The sequence below is a fragment of the Physella acuta genome, unplaced genomic scaffold, assembly GCF_028476545.2.
Source record: "Physella acuta isolate Inbredline_101_S28 unplaced genomic scaffold, ASM2847654v3 ptg001088l, whole genome shotgun sequence".
Taxonomy (NCBI): domain Eukaryota; kingdom Metazoa; phylum Mollusca; class Gastropoda; family Physidae; genus Physella; species Physella acuta.
In genome coordinates this window covers 112,587-131,821 of record NW_026732605.1, presented here as the reverse complement: position 1 = coordinate 131,821, position 19,235 = coordinate 112,587, and the positions used below count along the sequence as shown (strand labels likewise).

The 19,235-nt window shown below is 36.8% G+C and overlaps 1 protein-coding gene across 3 annotated transcripts in view; it reads right to left on the bottom strand.

The window, feature by feature from the left end:
• LOC131955626 (uncharacterized) overlaps positions 1–16,680 on the bottom strand; it is a 52,503-nt gene extending 35,823 nt beyond the window's left edge. Inside the window, exon 1 of one of the 3 annotated variants that reach the window (XM_059319817.1) lies at positions 16,448–16,680. The gene's annotated coding sequence lies outside the window, so the exon portion shown is untranslated. Of the gene's footprint in view, positions 1–7,349; positions 7,371–10,255; positions 10,370–16,447 lie in introns of those variants that run through there. The other 2 variants (XM_059319818.1, XM_059319820.1) reach the window with 2 other exon arrangements.
• Positions 16,681–19,235: the final 2,555 nt, after the last annotated feature.

The following is a 19,235-nucleotide window of genomic DNA, read 5'->3' as shown; positions in this document are numbered from 1 at the left end:
TAGCGCAAACAGTACACGAATTGTATGAAGAATTCTTTTCAACCGGGTAAAATGCTTGATAAGTAGCGCCTATGTATTGAATTTAATTCACAGCATTCACTCCACACTCACACATTTCTTTACACACGAACACAAATACATATTCACGCAAACACCACATACACATACACGCACACATGTAATTTCGTGAAGGTTGTCCCCCCCCCCCTTCCCCTTACACCCCTTTCTCAAAGAGACACGTGAAATGAGAGAATTACTCGTGCGCTTTTGCCAGAATGAATTGTGACCCCACTAAAACCTTTAAATAACTTTCCCATTCACTAATCTTTATCGACCAAATATTACGTTGAAAAATGAATCTTAAAAAAAAACTTCTCTGCGAATTAGTGTCGTTCCTATACATATATTATATAACTTTTTTCCCAAAAACTTTTTTTTTGACACATCACAAAAAACTCGATCTTTTCTTCACTGTACATAGACCGGACACCCCCCCCCCCCCCCTCCCCCATAGAACGTTTAACCGCGGCAATACAGAATCAATGTTTTACCCTCTCTAGAACCGGTTTAATACATCTATCCCTTGCTTTTATTACGGCATGCCCTTTTCAATTCTACGCGAGAACAAAACTAACTTGGGTTATCGGCCTTTAGTGCAAAATGTAGGAAGTATGGGAAAAGTTTATAACAGGCTCCCTCTCTTATATATATATATATATATATATATATATATATATATATATATATATATATATATATATATATATATATATATATTGTATATATATATATATATATATATATATATATATATATATATATATATATTGCGAGAAAGAGAGAGAGAGAGAGAATCAAAATTATATGTGATTGTTAAAGCGTAACAAAAGCATAATTCTGATGGGTAATGTCAAATTAACTTCACCGACAGATCATGCCCCATCTACCTGTAGACCCATTTGCCTTGACTAGCAGTTTATTAACACAGCAGTTCACTAACCCCTACCCCCACCCCGACCTCACCCATCATCCTAGCCCTCACCCCACCCCTCATCCTGGGCCTTACTCCACCTATCATCCCACCCTCACTCTCCCCTCTCACCCAACCCCTTTACCCCACTTTATTTCCTAAATCTCACCCACCCCTCGCCCCACCCCTTTCGCCAGCCAACCATTGAAAAAAGCCCATGGCGATCATAAACAGACATAGCTCTCCTAAGCAAAGAAGTTTGAGACTTCTTTATGCGCTTAGCTTAAATTATTGAGCAAAAGAATTTTTAATACCAAATATCGTCTTCGTTTTAAAAAGGAAAAAAAAAATTCACGTCTAAGAGACGATATAAAAACGCTTTATTGACGAATAAGCAATTAAAAAGAAATATTCATATTGAAGAAAACGGTAAGGGTGGAATATTATATGAGAGAAAGAGAGTATCAGTCGATAAAATTATTTATGGACACACGGAAAAATTCATTTTATGTTTTTCATAAATCTAGGTTGGAATTTGAAGTTCGGTAAAGTCAAGATTTGGTTTCAGATTAAGCACGAAAGATCTTGTAGCTGGGTTTAAAGTGTAGAAAGTGTAGAAAGAGCCTGGCCTTAAGTAAGTGTAACGTCACACTTTTCCATTTTTAAAAAGTTTCTGAAGAAAAAAAAAACTTTTTGTAAATGTTTCGACGTTAATCAATATGCATTTGTCTCATCCAAAAATTAATTCGCGGCGTAGATAGAAATAGCTGTAAAAAATGATAGTTATACTTAGGGTGAAGGAAAGACTCTCCCCCCCCCCCCACCCGCCCCATTATTCAAGACTTGGTATTTAAACTGGAAACCAAATGTCAAAGGAAAACTGTAAATTATTGCATGGCAAACAATGAGCACAAATTGAGTGCAATTATCAATTAGTTGTTGACCTTTATGTCTATCCACAGCATCACTCACGAACAAGAGCTGCAACAACCGATTAACGTGCATACAACAGCGATTCTAAATCTTCTTTTAAAAGCTTTACAGCGTGAAGTTGATCAAAGGTTCTAAGTCAGAATTAACGTACCCCTATTTGGTAAAAGGTATTTGCGTATATTTACGATAAAAAAAACGGAATACACATGGTAAGTACTAAGGTTGACCTGTTATGTATTCTTAGATGTCATCGGAAAAATTACCATACTGGCATGAAATGAGTTAAGGATCCCCGAGGGTGATCTAAAAATGGGGTCGGAGGTCTTAATGGCGGGACAGCGTGGGTTAGCGGTAGAGCGCTAGACTGCCAATCCGAGAGTCTCGAGTTCGAATCCGGGTTTAATTCAGTAGAACATCCCTGAGTCCACCCAGCTTTGATGGGTACCTCAAGTTAGGGAAAACAATGGCTGACCACACTATCCCTTCATATGCCGAGGTCTTTGAAACAGATGAACTCTACTTCATCTGCCTCATTGTGTCTTCCGCACGAACAAGAAAAGATAATATCAGAACTAGACACCAATGTACGTCAGTTCTCAAACTGTGTTAAAAACAAACCACTTCTACAAATATATATTTCTGGTACACCAAACTGAGAAGCACTGCGCAACTCCATGCTTCAATATTCGTAGGTTGCTTATCATGTAATCAATGTTTACAAAGAATAACAAACCATTTGTTTCATCGCTGATCGTGTGGAGTCGATTGATTATTCACCCCGGTAATCTTTGTTAACACCTCCTCATTACCGGAATCCTTCTGTTAAATTGTCTAAATAAATTCATTATCGTCTAGTCCCCATTTAACATTATCACCAAATCTTCTATTTTAGATTGCCAAGTCACTAAAAAAAGAATAAACTGCTGTTCAAATATTTATGACATTTATCCATAACGATTTAACCGAATTCTGCGAACGTGACAGGTTCATAGCCTGCGTAGATTATATAAAAACAATCTCTTTATTCTGTTGGGTTTAAAATCTAAATCGGGTCTTGTCGGTTAGTAAGACGTCACAACTATTTTATGTTAAACAATAGAAAATTGCTCGCATTTCAAAAATAATAATTAGGTGGCAGTTGAAGGGTAAAAAAACCTACTAATTTCAAGGCGTGATTCGAACCTACAACTTTCAGGTTAGCAGCTATGATTGTTACCCAACGGCCGTCTCGAAAATGTAATATTTTCATGAAAATTTAAAAAAATGGAGTAGCTGGTTTGTGTTTACCGTATGGGGGTGGGGGCAGGGGGGTATGGTTGCCCCAGGCGTGATATATCAAGAAATTTTAAAAAATTGTTTCCAAAACGTAATTCTAAAACTCTATGATTTTGAAATTCATAAGGTATTAAGATAAATCCTTTGAATATCTTACGTGTTTCATACTACCCTCTCAAACAATTGTCTGGATATGACTCTTTAAAAACAGAATCCGATCCTCTTCCCCTCCCCCCTTTTTTTTCTTTTTCTCCCCACCCTCTGCCCCCTGATCGCCTATAGCGGTGACGCCACTGATATAACCGATCAAGTCAGTGACCCAGACACATATCACAAGGTACAGTACGGGCTGTGTTAGGTCTTAATCCAGTGGTTCTAACACTTTGACAACATAGACACATATCACAAGGTACAGTACGTTCTGTGTTTGGTCTTAATCCAGGGGTTCTTACACTGACAACATAGACACATATCACAAGGTACAGTACGGCATGTGTTAGGTCTTAATCCAGTGGTTCTTACACTGACAACATAGACACATATCACAAGGTAAAGTACAGTTTGTGTTAGGTTTTAATCCAGTGGTTCTTACACTGACAACATAGACACATATCACAAGGTTCAGTACAGTCTGTGTTAGGTCTTAATCCCGTGGTTCTTTCACTGACAACATAGACACACATTCATAACACTTTATATGTTGTGTAACATAAGGAAGTAATCACCAGGATGAATGTAAACAGCACATTGTATGTTTTTTAAACATATAGCGTGTATAGTATAACACAGCATTTATATTAACATAAGGCAGGTATAGTCATTGGGAAGTAAATTTTACATCTATGGTGTGTAGTTAAGTAGAGTGTGCAGAATTATAAATAACTGTTGGCTGAAAACGAAAGGTAGATCACGCACTAGTATTTTACTTTAATAATGTAATCAGATCACGATATTCATTTGTGTCTGTGTGTTTAGTAATTTCTTCTTCTTCTTGTCCTTCTTCGTTCTTAATCATAGTGGTTGGAAGGGATAGCCTCCAACACTATTATGTATTACTTGTCAACTGGTTATGCGCCATATTTGCCGTTGACTCCGTTTTCTTTTAGGATTTGCTTCCATAGCTTTTTTTTCCAACCAAGAACAAACTACAAAGCAGTAGTTTTTTATTATTTTGGAGTTGTCTCCCCTAGAAGAGTAGCTGTCCCTAGCTATCGAGCCTCGTCTGCCCGCGGGTTTGAACTCGGGACTTAACGGTTTAACCACCATTAGCATAACCGTCCCGACCACGACAATTTCAGTGTTTGATAATGATGGACCCAGGATTTCTTTTAAATTTATCTACCCAAAAGCAAGTTTCAATATACCTTCTTTACCACATTGACATAAAATAAGCAACAATGCCCCCTTCCCCCCCCCCCCCCCCCCTCTCGCCCAGGATACATATCCCAGCTTAAAAATTAATCCTCAAGTAAAGGGGGGTAAACAAGATTATATTTGATTAGGTAGTTTTCCCAAAATTAAAATAACACCAGATGTTATCAGCAGTTTTAAGATAAAGGGATTCCGCGGATTAAATAAACCGGATACACTGACTTCTTGAGCGTCCGGAAGGTTTAGTGTAAAGCGGACTGTCCGTGGTTGGGACTGTAGTATCGAGTTACCCTTTTTATCGATACTAGCATTTCAATATTTAGGCACGGTAAACATACATGGTTCGCACGACTACTAAAATCTGAATGTCTCGAATACGAATCCGGAACAAGGGTCGATGTCCCTGCATTGTTCTCTTCGAGATATTTTGAGAAAGGGGGGGGGGGGGGGGGAAAGTCGGCATACATAAATTTCCGAGGGGGGGGGGGATTAGGAGGGGCTGATATGATTAAAATATATTTTCTGTACAAATTATAATTTTTTTCTATTTCTTTTATGGAGTTGGTGTTGGGTGGGATTGGGATGGGGCGAAGAAACTGTTAGTCCCCCGAGTTCACTCAGCTTTATTGAGTACCTGACAATAAACCATCAATACCTCCCTCAGATTGAGAACCCCTGATCCTCAACACACACCTACCCTCTCCCGCCTCACGCTGTCAAGAAGGGGAGTGTCTCCATACCTTTCAAAACACCTAAACTATTTCTTCTAATTTTAGTAACTCTTGCGTCATACTGCAGCGACCTCTGCGCTTTATTTCCCGCGGAAACGGGCGACAACTACGTCTAGCCGAGTACACAAAACACAAAACAGGTTTTCAATATTTTCATTTAGTTCCTCGGGCTATAAAATTTGTATAACAATACCGGCTTTATTTAACCAAACGTCAACCGTCAACAGGACAAAAATATATTTTACGTGCTTGAACTAAAATATATAAAAAAAAATATTTTCCCGCCAAACAAGTTAAAACTGAATGAAAAGACCCCCACCCCCACTACCCCGCAATGAAAAGACCCCCCCCCCCACCCCATGACCCCGCCTCTATAAGCACACAGAGATTCGCGTACAATTTTGATATTGTACAGGTAGATACGTCATACAGACAGGTAGGGGGAATACACCTGCGAACTAGCGAGGTTTCGTTATTCGGAAATCGTATTGCATCAGCCAGTTTATTGAACTTGAACTTCCTCAAGGTCACGCGGGAAGGAAGGGTGAGAGAGTTGGAGTGGGGAGGGGGGGTACGTATCGTGTACAAAGTTTGTTTGGTTCGCGTTGACGAAATGTACACGCCACGATATATTTTTTAAAGAAAGTGCGCAGTCAATGTATATAAGGTAACTAGGTAAATGCAACCAAAGGGCTGTTTAGTTAGAGGGCGAAATTTTTAAAAGGTTGAATTTTTTTGTATAGCTCATTAATATCTGTATTACGTGACGTCAACTGTCGTAGATTGGAATGTAGATAACAAAGGTATTATTTAAACTGTAAGAAACAGAAAAAAAAACCCCACTGGAAATAGAAAAATATCTGAATAGCCCAACATATCTTTTTTCTATTCAATCATAATAAACATAATATGTTTTTTTTAATACACAGCTAATTTTGGACGCATGAGAGTTCAAAATAGTTTAAGTTTAAACTCGCTTTAGCTATGGGTAATGTCGATTCAAAATGTTTAATTTTGTAAATAATTTTTCTGCTTCAAGTTTGATTTTAAAAAAATAATAAAAACAATTATAGTTTAAACTCGCCTTATAGAATCAAAATGTTAAATTTAATAAATAAATATTTTTATTTCGAGATTTATTTTTTCAAAAATTGTAAAATTTGTAATATCGTTTGCTAATCAATGTGGTATTAGAAATAGAAATAAAAATAGTGACCGATGCTTTCTTTTATAATTAAAAAATAATATTTTTATTTTTATACATGCTGAACGGTATTGATAATTTATGATTTTCTTCCTACCGTAACAAAAACAATCGAAACGCCCTTTTACACAAAAACGCAGGAAATCGAGAGAAGGGAACTGTGGTAAGGGAGGATAACTCCGGTCTTTATCCAAGACACTACACGTCAACTCCAGACGTGTAAAAAAAACAACAGCAGAGCTTTTCAAAGTTCAAATGTTCAAAAATATGCAACACAAAGCGAACTGTCGTTAAATCTTGGGTATTAGTCTGGCTACATCGGTGTATCTAAAGCACATCTTAAATATACAAAATCGTACAGTAAAGTAATTCAAAACTATCTGGCAAGTCATAAAAATGTGTTGCTAGTCATAAAATATCTTGCAAGTCGTATCACAAACATATCTGGCAATTCGTAAAAAATATCTGGCAAGTCATACAACAAAACCTTTTGGCAAGTCATACAACACAACTATCTGGCAAGTCATACAACAAATATATCTGGCAAGTCATACAACAAATATATCTGGCAAGTCATACAACAAATATATCTGGCAAGTCATACAACAAATATATCTGGCAAGTCATACAACAAATATATCTGGCAAGTCATACAACAAATATATCTGGCAAGTCATACAACAAATATATCTGGCAAGTCATACAACAAATATATCTGGCAAGTCATACAACAAATATATCTGGCAAGTCATACAACAAATATATCTGGCAAGTCATACAACAAAACCTTTTGGCAAGTCATACGACACAACTATCTGGCAAGTCATACAACTAATATATCTGGCAAGTCATACAACAAACTCACCCGTAGAGTCAAACACCACTAAGTCAAAGAGCGATGTCCGCAGTTATGAGACAACTGTGCTTCGGTCACCCCACAAGGTAAACATCGTTAATTACATCAATAATTACCTAAATCAACGGGGGTCGTAGGCCATAGATGAGATAATCAACACCATCAATTACATACAAATCAGCGCCTGGTAGGCGTACCTGCTGGTTAGCACAGTGTAAAAGAGTGGCGTCACACGGGGGTAGGGCATCTATTCCCACGTTGGCGTGAACTCATTTGTTTTCTCAAATTACCAGAAAACTCAATTTTTTTTCAATATATTAAAAAAAAAAATCAAAACTCTAAAGGCCACAAAAAAAAAAAAAAATTCCCCGCCAATATAAGTCAGCACCCCCCCCCCCCCCCCGAGTTCTATGACAATGCCGCCTTACGTAACAACACAAAAAGGGAGCTAAAAATAACTACGTACATCTATACGTGTATTTTGTGTACTGTACAGGGTTAATTCGACAAGGTAAGCAGATAAAAAATTCGGACCGGAGATATGGATTTGGTTTTGTTTGATTTTTATTGCCGAGGGTAACGTTGCGTAATGAAGTTAAACTTGTTTTGTTAAAACTTTTAAATTTGGGAGACTCATTAATTATCTAACGGTATTATTTTATGGTACGTGATGGGATGCATGTTCTCATGCTGTTAATTAGCTTAATTAGATTTAACTGTGATGTATGTTTTCATTAGGATTTTTAAAATAAGTTGAATGTATGGCCGTGTGAACGGACGGTAAGTACCTGCAGGGAGACAGGTGTGTCTATGTAGACGTATAGGTGGGCATGTGTAGACGTACAGGTGTGTCTATATAGACAGACATGTGGGTTTGTATAAACTGATATGCGTGTCTATGTAGACAAACGGGTGTGTCTATGTAGACAGGCAGGTGTGTCTATGTAAACAGATATGTGTTTATGTGTAGACAGACCGGTGTGTCTATATAGACAAACTGGTATCTATATTGACAGACAGGTGTCTATTTAGACAGACAATCATGCCTTTATATAAAGACAGCCTTTAATCTTTAGACAGACAGTCATGCTCCTATAGACATATTGGCTTCTATCTATAGACAATCGTATCAGTGTAGACAGACAGACAGACCGACAAACAAACAGACACACTGACAGATAAGCTAACGCAGCCAAGTTAGTACTTGTGTGCGATTAGGTTCGAATGTTTCAATGAAACAAGGCCTTAACCCAGATTTTGTCTAAAGTCATTCAATCCCATTTGTATCTCAAAACCTTCTACAACAGGAAACGATATTCACCTGTGTAGATCTGACACATTTTTTTTCTCCATTGAGGGACGGATTAAGATTAGGGGGTTATTTCCTGGATGATAACGGGTCCTAGATCACGTGATATCCTGAACCGATTAAACTAATCTATAATCTGTTAAATCATATTAAAGCAATTTGTGTTTTGAGAATTTTTAAGAAAGGTTATATACATATTTTAATCTAATGGATAATTGTTTATTTATCAAACAGACATCAGATGCATTAAAACCTTTTTAAAAATTGTGTAAACGTAGTTAAGGTCGATAATGAAATAAAATAAAGATCAGAATAAAATTAAAATATTGACAGACTGTTAAGCACTTTAGGATTAATTCGAATTAGGGGAAATAACTTTTATTAGTAAATTTTAAATTCATGAGCGATTTGGTCTAGATTTAAAGTTGAATGAGGAGAAGTGTTTTTTTTAATGAAAAGCCAGTTGGTGAGCTACTTGTGGTTGACTCAGCTTTAATGAGTACCTGAACTAAGTTGAAAAAAAAATCCTCATAATTTAATATAGTGTTGTAAAAGCCACACTAATCCTTTAAGTGCTTTGTTGATAGAGATTAACTCTACTCCAACTACAATATGGAGTATCGTATCCCCACTTAAAACACAACAAATAACAACTAAACAACTATCAATGTACACAACGCAACATTTTTGCCCTAACAACAATAAAAAAGAGTTGAAGATTCTGAAATACAAACATGTTATAAAAATATTGAGATCAAATTCTACAGGTCTAGACAATAGTTCCAAGTCGATTTTCTTTCCATTAAAGATTCAAACAAACCCTTAGGACTAAAGGAGATATAACGAGCAAACTGTGGGTGGGGGATAGTTTGTCTGGGGCGTGCCAGATAGGGGGTGGGGATCAGGGATAATTATTGGTACACCAGGCTAGACATTTAAGAGAATTGAAAGACTAAAGGAGAAGAGACAGTGCAAATCACAAACTCCAAGCACGATGGTAAAGGTATTAGTAATACTACACCGGAGCGTAGAAATACAAATAAAATGTATGGATATAAATATAACACACACATATACACACACAGAAAGAGACAGAGAGAGAGAGAGAGAGATAGAGAGGGAGAGAGAGACAGAGACACACAAACGCACAGACACACACACACACACAGACACACAGATACAGACACACACACATATATATATGTGTGTGTGTGTATATATGTATATTAGATATATAAAGAAATATATATATATATATATATATATATATATATATATATATATATATATATATATATACATATATATATATATATATATATATATATATATATATATATATATATATATATATATATATATATATATATATATATATATATATAATATGTATATATCTATATACCTGCTATAAATAAATATAAACAATATATAGGCCTACAATATATACAAGTAATATATATATATATATATATATATATATATATATATATATATATATATATATATATATATATATATATATATATATATATATATATATATGCGTCTGTGTGTGTATGTAACCGTGTACATATTACTCAAAAAAAAAAATTCTCTAACTTACCTACGTGTTGTGATTCTCTATTGATCTGTACTAATCTATCGTATTATATTTTTTATGCAATGTTAACAGTAATCACGCCACAATAACAAATCTCCTCGAGTTGCCTCCCTTGAATGAATTGTGTGAGACCGCGGCTCGCCTCCCCTTATGTAGAGTCCCAGTACGTGACAAGGGGGACGATGCATGCACTTCTCCTTCAATGGGTGTAGTCGGATACGACTCGCCGTGCGACGGCTGCACTGAAGAGACGTAGTGACACACACGGCGTAGGAGGATTGTCAACGGCGCGTAAAATTTTGGAGAATGAGGGGGGGGGGGTCGCACTCGGCGAAAGGAGATCTGTAGTGATTATGTGATGTTTTAGACTTACGGAGTCCACTCATGAGCTATCCTAAATGCTAGCAAGATTATTATGTTTATATGTGCCCGCTTAAATTTATATAACAGTGCATATAAGCGTGGTATATATTAATATATATGTATGTAAATATATATATATATATATATATATATATATATATATATATATATATATATATATATATATATATATATATATATCATATATGTATGTGTATAAGTAAATGTCAATATGTATGTATATATAAAATATATAATATGTATTTTATATGTATATATGTTTATGTATATATATATATATATATATATATATATATATATATATATATATATATATATATGGGAGGACGTAGAGGCATTTGTATTTGTTATATAGTATGGTAGATAGACAAATTGTTATGTAACGATGTCATCGTTGTAGAGTAGTGTAAAATAGTTTATTTTTAGTGTTTCGCGCAATATTTTAAAATCGTGAGTGCGACTTTAGACCAGCTAGACAGAAACAATATGGAGTTGAGTTATTTTACCTGGGCATATGTAGGGGTTATATGATCATCTCTATGACCAGTTTATTTCCTGGGTATAGTTCTGACAATACTATCCATTTGCATGCTGAGGTCATTGAAAAAAATAAACTCTACTTCATCTCCCTCATGTGTATTGGGCACTATCGGTAAAATATTAAGAACTTCAAAAGGACCGAAGACACCCCAACTTAATCTTAATTGGAGACGGAACTCAACTTATATTTTACATTTCACAGATTTGCCTACTGTTTCCTAGTGTATACACATATGTAGGAGTTTTAATGAGTTATTCTAAATAGCATCGTGTATAATCCACAATCCACAATCTGTCACAATTTACATGCATGGATCACAACAGATTGTATTCAAACACAACAGGATTCCATTGTCACATATAATGATACATTACGTTGGAATCGCGCTAAAATTGCCTCGCGTTGCGCCTATTGTTTGTTACCGATTTATTTGTTTACGTTCTTTCTTTCAGGCTTCTCTATGGGGAAAGGGGGGTGGGGGTGGGTGGGGGTGAGCAAAAAAATAAATACATTAAGATGTTAAATAACTATATTGACCATTGAAATATATATATATATATATATATATATATATATATATATATATATATATATATATATATATATATATATATATATATGCATGTATGAAACACCGTTGATAACAACCAGAAAAATGTACAAAACCTAGCAGTCTTCAATGGTAAATGAAGTAGTTAGCTTGTCCGCTTGGAGGCCCAGTTGATTACATAGCCAACAAAACGGTCAATATACCCCCCCCCCCCCCCCACCCCCCACCCCTTATTCATGGCGCCAGTCGTCTGCTGATCCATCCCGCCTCCCCCCTTGACATATCTGACACCTCCGACCTAGACCCTTATGACCCGCCCCCCTAACGACATGTCAGAGAGCAACTATTACACCGTAGTGATTGATTCCTGGCGCCCAGTCGAGACTATCGGGTCATCGATTACGTCACGTGGGAGGGGGGGGGGGGTTGGGAGGGAAGGGGATCAGCCAATTGATGGATTGTGTTGCTCCAGGTTAATTGTTTTACAATTACTGAACACCATTATTGCACACCATTATTGCACACAATTATTGCACACGATTGGCGCATTGTGTGTTTTTGTTGTCTGTGCACTGGTTTGCTTGTTTAATTTTTCTCCTGTATAGGGTTGGTAAGTAGGTCACCAACCAGTTCTACGGCTCAATAAAACCTGCATGAGCCGTAGAACTGTTTATTGACCTACTTACCAGCCCTATTGTTGCATTACATTACAGGCTGTGAGCGTATTACTTGTTGATTGAGTTGGTTGTATTGTGTTATTAGACTGTGATGAAATGTAATTTCCGCCTGCTTTTCGGCTTGATTTTGATTGTTATAGTACATTATATTTGAAAAGAATGTATATTAAAATTCCAGGTTATATATTTCTTTATATACCAGTTTAAACTTCAACACTTTTAATCAAGCATTTTTGTGGAACTCTATTCATAAATTCAGACTGAATGAGTACCTGGCATAATTTGGGTAAGAGTATACTCAGTGGTCAGTACTGTAAATGATGTAAAGCAAGAGTGGGCAATTGCTTTGGCTCGAGGGCCACTTTGTGGTAATGGATTTATCGGAGGTCCGCACCGTTTAAATTGATTGTATTCTTTAGTTAACATTGCATTTCGGTCGCGGACATGAAGCGAATCTCAGTTCAACGCGGGGTTTTCTGGATATCAGGCGGGCCACACAAAAAACTTGGTGGTGGGCCGCATGTGGCCCGCGGGCCACACTGTGCTCACCCCTGATGTTGAGCACACAACTGTAACATCGAAAGATTCGACACCCGGATCTGAGTCTACTCAGTTTTATTGCGTACCAGGCTCTAGTCAACGATATAAAAACCGTTAGGTTTATTCATTTACACAACGAGTTGAAATAGATAACTCTACTTCATCTAGTTTATGGATAGTCAGTTGCAAGTAAGATAGAAATAAAGTAAAATTCCATTTGTAACCCAAGCGACCCTTAGTGCTGATAAACTACAGTTTGCATGTGTCTTGACCACGGCATATGAGGAGATGGTGTGGTCAGCACACAGCCCAACCGCGTTAGCCTTTTCCTAACGTGAGTGGGGTACCTATCGTAGCTGGGTAGACTCAGGGGCATCCTACAGCAAAGAGCGAGATCCGAACTTGAAACCTTTAGGCTATCAGACAAGCGCTCTACCACTCCACCATGCCAATCTACCTACTCATTTACAAGCAGGGTATTTTAGTAAATCTAATTCCAGTTTAAAAAAAACCTCGAAAACCTATCGCATTTTACGTAGCAGTTAAAATATTTACAAACTTCAAGTAAAAAAAAACCCATAACATGATGCAACTTCTTGAAATCTATGACTCAACACATCTCACCTGGTCACCCCCCTCCCCCATATTCTATTTACCTGAGCACTGTCTATACCTGACTGCACACACTATATCATTTCAATGATTCCACTGTCAATAAAAAAATTTTTATGATAAATTCACCCCCACCTGCAGAATTAAGTTATCCTTGACGAAAACTATTAAAATGGTTCTTCAGCTAATCTAGTAAATTTGTTTGATATAAATAGCAAGGTTATTAAGTTTATATGTACCCGATGACGCTGAATAGTTCAAAGAAAGCATTAAATATATATATATATATATATATATATATATATATATATATATATATATATATATATATATATATATATATATATATATATATGTATGTATGTATGTATATATATATGTATACATTTCTTGTTTTTAATTTGTCCTGTTTGTGTTCTACTGGTGCTCATGTTCATATCGTCTACAACTTAATTAAACTTTAACTAATGAAGACGGAACCTTCATTATTTGTTGACATTCCGAATTCTCACATACTAGAACCTTAGAATGGGTGAGATTCTCGAGAAAGCAACATGAAATAGTAAACAAACCGCAAACAATAAACAACTACCAAAAACAAGATTAGAAGTCTGATTACATGGTAGCGAAAAAAAAATTGGACACTGAATTATACAGGAGATTTAGACTGAAACAAGAATACCATTATACAATAATTCAACAATGATGTAATTTTTGGTCTATGAATGGGGGGATTGTATTTAAAGGACTAGGAATGGATTTGTATGGGGGGGGGGGGGGGGGCTGTGTGATTGTGTGTGTTTGTGGGGGGGGGGGGTAGCAACATTGTAGTAAATAGGAAGTATGGAGCAGGGTCTCGTGGGGGGGGGGGGAAGGGAGGGATTAAAACAGGCGCCCCAACTTTCTGCAATAATTGATCACTAGTCTCCACAGTAGTAATGATTTCCCAGATGTTCATAATCTCATCAATTTATCATGTTTCATTAACGAGCCCAACCACAAAGTAATCAACAACTAAATTAATGGGCTGTCTACTTAATCCAAGACAATAATTTCATCAACTTCGAACCTAAAATCCCCATGGGATTATAACCAGAAAAAAATCTTTAAAAAAATCATAAATCATTTATCATAAAATGTACAAATGTACTAACAAACGATGTAGTCGTGTTTGTTTTCACGAAACTCCAATTTCCTTCTGTAACACTACATTGTTATTGTTTCCTGAATGTCGATTGTAAATATAAATATTTTGTATGGCACGTTATGACGTTATCTAGTCGGAAGAATTTTTTAAAGGCATTTCTTCCAAAGGGGGTGCGGGAGGTGGGGTGGGGGGTACTGTCCCCACGGGACACGCATACAGGACAAAAAAAAATCTCCACGGACTAAAAGAATATAATTTGTGTAGAAAATATATGCGTTAACCAGTGTCCCACCCATCCCACGCAAATTCAAGTAACCCCCCCCCTTTCAAGAGATAAATGTCTGAAAGAAACAATGACAGAGTTATTGATGTTAAAAAAATAGACTAGAACGCTGCATATCAGCAAGAACACCCCCCCCCCCACCTCTCCGCCTTAACACACTTCTACCATTGAACAAGGCTGAAAAAACTTTCAAGCGTTTAATATCGCATACCCATAGCTGGTTCTGAAACAAAAATGTTTTGTTCAGAAATATTCTTGAGTTCAATGTGTTTTTCTCTCTTTAGATGGGACTCGCTAGTAACACTGGCACAAAGAAAACTATAGTATCACAGCGCGCGACTGGTTCGATCGTATAGCATATGTTTTAATGGTGTGCCGTAGGATTTCTCACTGTGGACGAGCTGGGGGAGGGGGGGGGGGGGTGGGGGGGTGGAGAGCAGTAATGGAATAATTAGACAATTTCAATGGCACAAGGGATCCGAACCCAAAACTATAGAGATAGAATTTCAAATTCACCAAACGAGACTATTCCACCCGCGTTCCGAGTTCCGAACGCTGGACTATTGGTTAGAAATCGTCCGCTTTCTCGCCCGACCACGCCTTCACCAATTTGGTGATACATTTTACCCTTCCCCCAATCACTAGTTGGGAGTGAAATCATAGCCAATGTAAACATAGTTTCCTATTCAAACCATAGGGCAAGTGAAGTAGAGTTCATCTGTTTCTGTGACCTCGGCATATGAAGGGATAGTGTGTTCAGCACTATGCCCGGTAATTTTTACTTTCCATAACGTGAGTCAGGTACCCATTAGAGCTGGTTGGACACAGGGACGGTCTACGGACTTGACCTTGGATTCGACCTTCAGTCATTCGAATTAGCAGTCTAAGTGCTATACCAGGAGGCCTCGCAGTCTCATTGTAAACATGCTTTACCTAACACCCTGTTATTTAAAGTAAGACACGACGATGTTACAAAAACAAACAAACAAAAAACAACAACAAACAACACAAAACGAAATGGCAAAAGAATCGAATAAAATACATAGCAGTAAGAGTGGGAACTTACTCGAGACCAACCTCCCCTCCATGTGTAAAACTACAGATTTTTATGCGTTCTAATTAAGAATTCATACTTTTCTCTTTTCCCTAATTCGCAGCGAATATTCTTTCCAAATAAAAATAATAACCGATTTCCAATATACAATGCTTGAACATTTATTTATATATTTTTACTGTGAAAATGTTTAGATAACAATAAAATATAGTATTAAAATAAATAGTTCCAGTACTGTTTCGCTAATAACTTAGTTATATAGAAACCAATAAGCCAAATCCAAAATAAATAAATAAACAAAGCAACAAAGACAAACAATAAAAAAAAATAAACATGAAACAAACCTAGACATAAGTAGCATAGGATCCAAACAAATTGTAAAGTAAATTACAAAATAAACAACTTACCTTTTGCGCTCTGTAATTTTCGAAGCGGCTAAATTTGAAGTAATTCGTCTTTGATCAAAGTTGCGCACTTATTGCAAGAAAAAAATAATTTTAATACGTTTAATTGTAAAGTACTTTAGTTTCACTTGTATATATAAAGTTATAAAATACCAAAGTTATAAACTTTATAGCCGGCTTGTTTCAGAAATCATAAATAAAAAAAATAATCTCTTTAGAAGTTAATTTATTTTTTATTAAACGGAACCAAATTCTAAATTTTGATGTTATCGGTTTATTTTATAGAGGTTGGCAAAACGCGGAGGTGGGTGTTTGGCACAATACGAGCAAATGTATGGTGGCACGTAGTGTCATATTTTCTAATTTTAAACCCAATTTCAAGAGAAATTCGTGTTGTGGGTGGGTGGTCAAAAATCGAAACAAAAAAACGTTGGCTTAAAGAAGAGAAGAGTGGGTTGAAAGGGGAATTATCATGGTTTTTTCAGATATTCATATCTTTTTCTCTGGGGAAAGGAAGGGGGAGTGGGGCAGTTGAAACTTCCGTGTATAGGGAGGGACGGACACACGTTAAAAAAGGGGAGGGGGGCGGACAATTGTTAAATGGGGGGGGGGGGGGGAATATTATAATTTTCTTTATATATCAAAATGCATTTTCGATTTCGGCAGTGGACGTGCATTGCCCTACCCCCACCCCCACCCCCCGCAAGATAAAATATAGTAACATCAGCCACGCAGACGGCAACAAATTTGAAAAAAAAAATCGATCATTTCTCTCACCCATGTTACCAGCCGCTAGACCCGTGGGTTTCTACCAGGCTTTTGCTCCCTCCCCCTTTTACATAGCCCCCCTGGGGTTGGACATGAGGGGCAGTTGGGTCAGGGACGGTCTACGGTCTAGAGATTTGTGTTCTGAACTCCAGACATTCGGGTTAGCAAGTGCTCGCTCTACCGCTAGACCACGCCGGCGATAGTTTTAAAATTTACAAATGTGGAGGGATTTAAAAATGTAACTCTGTATTCGACAGAAGGCTGACTTTTTTATCTTCTTCGTTCTTAATTTTAGTGTTGGAAGGGATCCCCTCCAACACAATTAAGTATACGTGTCAACTGGTTATGCGCCATTTAGGCCATTGACTCAGCATGCTTTTGTTTTTGGATTTGCTTCCATAGCCTTAGCCCAACCAATAACAAACTACAAGGCAGCAGTTGTTTAATTTTGGAGTTGTCTCTCCTAGAAGAGTGGCTGTCCCCAGCTAACGAGCCCGAGGGTTCGAACTGGAGACTTTTCGGTTTAGCAAACACGCTTTACCAACTCAACCACGCCGACCCCTAAGGCTTACTTATTTAAGAAATGACTACAAGATGCGACAAAAAACTCACAAACTTCACCAAAATAGAAGCTTAAAGTACTAGGCAACACAAAAATTAACCTAAAAGACCTATTCTGATCACAAGGCAAATAAAATTGAATGAAGATTGGTTCAGAGGCTAATGGACTAGACATCACAAAATTACATTCAAATGCCTATTATGCTGACAAGGCAAAAGAAATTGCGTAAAGTTCGATTCAGAGATATTAAAACTCAATCATACAAAAAATTTTAACGTCACAATGTATCCTGAGGGAAAGAAGATGCAAGTTTTAATTAATTACGTTTAAAAATAGACACAGGTAATTACCTTAAACTGTTGATGATTAATGTCACGTGCTGATTCACAGCATCAAAAGGTGATGCAATGCTAAGTGATTACATGATCAAAATACAGAAACTGCTTACATTGTCAAATTACAGGAACTGCTTACATGGTCAAAATACAGGAACTGCTTACATGGTCAAAATACAGGAACTGCTTACATGGTCAAAATACAGGAACTGCTTACATGGTCAAAATACAGGAACTGCTTACATGGTCAAAATACAGGAACTGCTTACATGGATGTTACATGAGTGTTATTTTGTTATAAGGGATTCGGTCAATCCTTTCATCTACCGTTCAGTTCCTCTGTCTATCTTCCTGTGTCTGTGTGTTTGTTCATCTGTTTGTTTTTTATTTCTCAGTCTTTAATTCTGTATATCTGTATGTCCGTATGTTTGTAGGTCTGTTTGTCCGTACGTCATGTCTGTATGTCTATATGCCCGTAAGTTCGTGTGTCCGCATGTCAGTACGCCTAGAGCTGGCTAAGACTTCAACTATACATAAAAATTCCCTCAACTAGCTAATATTCATTTTCTCTGTAAAAATTACAATTGGATTAAATTGGATTACTCTTACCCTTAAACCCAGTTCGAATGATGGATACCGATATCGAACTAGTTCATCTAGCCCTACAACCTGCAGTTCAGTGCAAATCTATGTCGTTTTGACACGAAAAACCAACAGCAGTGTCTTCTTGCTTCTTCTTCGTTCTTTATTTTTAATATTGGAAGGGATTCCCTCCAACACAAGGAAATATTACGTGTCAACTGGTTATGCGCCATAAAGGCAGATTTCAGCCTGCTTTTCTTTTTGGATTTGCTTCCATAGCCTTGTCCAACCAAGAACAAATACATGTTGTTTGATTTTCGAGTTGTCTCTCTTGGAAGAGAGGCTGCTCCCCAGATATCTAGCCTTATCTGATAGGGGGTTCGAACTCGAGACTTTTCAGGTTAACAACCATTAGCTTTACAGACTCGTGTAATAAGTTGCTTTCCTTCCCCAGTATATTTATAAAATAATCATAAAGTATTACCCAATTTTTCGTTGAGAAAAAAAGTAGTAAATTATTATAGTTAACCAGTGGGGTAATGTG